This window comes from Lactuca virosa, chromosome 3, assembly GCF_052849685.1.
Source record: "Lactuca virosa cultivar CGN04683 chromosome 3, Lactuca_virosa_CGN04683_v6, whole genome shotgun sequence".
Classification (NCBI taxonomy): Eukaryota; Viridiplantae; Streptophyta; class Magnoliopsida; order Asterales; family Asteraceae; genus Lactuca; species Lactuca virosa.
In genome coordinates, this window is record NC_136428.1 from 234,156,413 (window position 1) to 234,160,315 (window position 3,903).

The following is a 3,903-nucleotide window of genomic DNA, read 5'->3' on the forward strand; positions in this document are numbered from 1 at the left end:
AACAAGTAGTAGAACAAGCATATGAGTCGAAGTTTATCTGTTCCGTCTTAGATTAAAAGCGATATATGGGCCCCTCGATGTTTTTGTGTTGACCCATGTATCGGGCCCGGTCAAAACTAAGTTGATGTGTTCAAATAAGTTCTATGTCAAACAAATCGGAAATCGAGAACTGCTGGACAATAAGTAAGACATTGTTCCATGTATTTGTCCGGCTGATATCTGTTGGGTTATGAGCATTCTAACACTCCTAAGTGTACATGCAACTCTAAATACCTTGGATCTATGTTTTCTCTATTATACATACAATTATGAACATCCAAGGTATTATCCTAATCTAGCATACAAAATAATAAATATAACAAGATAGAATACATACCTCTTTGATGTAGAATGTCTTCATAAAGCTTGAGTGCCTAGTGCCCCAAGTGTGACACCTCAAATGGTTCACACAACACCAAATACACTTGGAATAACTTGAGAGAAACTTGAACACTCCTTGAAATCGTCTAGCCCTCACACTCACACATTAGTGCACGATTTCTTGAGCCATGGGATTCTTTTATATGGTGGCTATTAGGGTTACACCATGTAACTCATAACTTTACCCATTCCTTATGCTCCATGGATTTTAACCTCCATGGAGTATCCATGGGTCACCCCATGGACTTAGTCCAACATAAGGAATCTTGGATCACAAGCCCACATATATAAGAATTAATGATTTACACAATCAACCCATATATTTAATTAGTCTCCTTTTGATCACTTAATTAATTCCAAATTAATTCTTGATCAATACTAATTAAATAACCTTATTAATATATTAGAACTTATAATATATTAACCAACCTTAAGTGTTATTTCTCTCATTATAGTCTATCCAAATACATGATGCCATGCAACCCAAATGGACCATGCCGGGTCGGGTCGGGTCAAGTCTTACCAATTATAGTTATGGACTTAGACATTAATCCAACAGTCTCCCACTTGGATAAGTCTAAAACTATTATTGCGTATGACTTCAGGAACCGATCAGCAATCGTAGCTCTCAAAAGCTTCTGTCGAACTCTGACCTTGTCGATGAACTCTGACCTTTGTCAATGACTTGTCCATTAGATAAGGGATCATATATTCCTCCATTCTAGATATCATATGGACTGAGACATGGATTATCAATCATTCTCTCTGTCCATTTGTTGTTTCCCGATTTCCGATTCATGATGACTGACTGATTGAACAAATCAAATCAGTCCTGGCTTGGCCAAGCACTCACATGTATCATCTTTAAATCATCGAGGGGCCCACAGATATCGCTTTTATCCCGAAGGTAAAAGGAATGGATAAACTTCGACTCATATGGCTTGTTCTACTACTTGTTGAATCATACACAAAGGCACGTTTTATAACATCGAGTTACCAATGCATTTTCGTGCAATCAATGTATAACCAACTCATAGTAACAACTCATATCTCTAGGTTTGAAGAATATAAGATATTATCGTCTCATGATCACTCGTGATAAAATCCATGAAGTGATTCAAATGAGCGCGGGTTGAATCCAATACTCAGAACTTATGAGCACTCATGAGTGTTGTAGCACCACTTTGTCCACCAACTTGGACCTCTACAAACCAACCCATGACAGTCTTGATTCATATCTACTTCCAACATATGACCGACTGTGGATGGTTTGAATAACTTAATCATTCAGGAAGAGCGACTTAGTTATTCTGGAAGTCAAAACATGCAAAGTGAAACACAAGAATAAATGAATCAAATATGGTATCAAACCCTATGAATATAAATAAACACTTTTATTTATCACCATACTGATTACTCATTATTCATTGTTTCATTTTATCAACTTTATACTTGAATTTAAAACAATAGTTGTCCCATGCTCCAAGCATGTACACTATGTTTTCTAAACACTAGTCATGCCATACACCAAGTATGCATACTATGTTTGTCTATGATCTTTACTTTGTAAAATAGATCAATTGAACATCACTCCAATGATCCTCTTTTCACAGTCCCAAATCCTTACTGCAAATGCAAGAATTCCAAATTCATGCCATTTACTGAAATCTGTTAGATTCTAAACTTATATGCATTGATCCTCTTAATGATTATGCACGAAGTCAGAAAGACTTGACAACAATCATTACAGAGCATTCCAAAGGAGATCAGCTCCTTGGAAACATCCTTATTTCATTAAGTTTCCTAATCTTACACAGATTGAATAATTTCTAACTTTGAAACATTTCTATATTCCATTTTGACTATCACTTCTGAACAAGAGTTGCCTCCTTACAGATTATGTCAATATGGTCCTTCCAGAATTAACATTATACTTCCAACTGTCCTTGAGCAACCAATCTTTGGTAAACCTTAGATTGTCCTCGACAATTGCTTAATCATTTTAGTCATATCCAATTCTAGACCTTTTCCCTTCATAATGCCCCAGGCATTTGGAAAATTTTAGAAAGGATGAATATAGCACATGTAATCGATCCTATATCTGAAGCATATGGGACACGATTCATGATGTCTCACATAAAGACTAAACCAGTCTTTTGCTATAATATTTCCATTTCAATTTTCCAAGTTCTCAAAATTCAGATTATGAAAAGGGATGCCGTAATCATAATCGAATTTTAGAACGCAAATAATGGACCCATATATAGAATTTCCTTATGTTGAGCCATTCCAACATGAAATTCATATATATATCCTTGATTAAATACGATTAAAATCTCAATCTAAGCTTTTAGAATTGAAATGAAGTATAATTTCCTCTCCCTTAATTATAGCAAAACAACTTTTTCAACCCCTGCAACCTCACGAATTGAAACTTTTGTTTTCTATAATTAACATTGCTAACTTGCAACCTTTGTCATAATTATCATGCTCCCACTAACATGATGATTATTAGTATAACACTTATGCTCCCACTAGCTTTGACATGTACTCAGAAATCAGCTGACTTTCTCACCAAAGTTCAGATTTCTGATACTAGATTGTTTTGATAAAACTTTATCAAAATCATACACCTCTCTTAGATAGCTCACATGTGTGTCTAAACAATTTTAGAACTATGAAAAGGGATGTCGTAATCATAGTCTCAATTGTTTAGACCTTTGCCACTTCTCACAAGTCCATGTTAGTGTGCCGGTAAACCACACACGCTCCACTAACGACTTTGAGAATGCAAATATCACAATTGCTATCTAGCTAAAATCTACTTAGTGAAAGTGTTTCCTCACCATCATTTTCATGAATCGGAGAGAAACCTTATGACACTTAGATTTAATCGTGTATGTGTTCTTATCCATGTGAATTTTTCAAAACCATAATCACAAGACAAGGTTAGTGACAAATCCAAACTCATATTGATTAAACTTGTGCAATCTTAAATTCTTGCCATTTGGCAGCTCAGGTGCCTGCCATTGCTTCCAAGTAGTTGTGCAACCAATTGAGATCTCTCAGAACTCCTATGCAAAGCCAACTTGAATAGGCACAAAAATTTCAACACGATAGGTTATAAACCTCAAGTCGTGTGCTAGTGAAGGACTTTAGTTTTTATTCTTGATTAAGTCTTGAAACTTTCAAGAGCTTTAAGACTCCCACTGTCCTCTTGACATATAAGACTCCCTTGTCAAATATTCAAGAGATAGTGCGGATTCTTTATCAAGACTAACACTTTACACAATTGGCCTAAGTTGGTCTCTGTTTTATCCAAAACATCACAACTTACCAATTTCAAATGTACACGAGTAGATAACATTTTACTCTTACATTTGACTAGTGTTAACAAACCCTCTTTAAGATATGTCACTCAAGTTACAATCTTGGAGTATGACTCTAAGAATTGTTTTGGAACGAAGTATGACTCATCTTTTT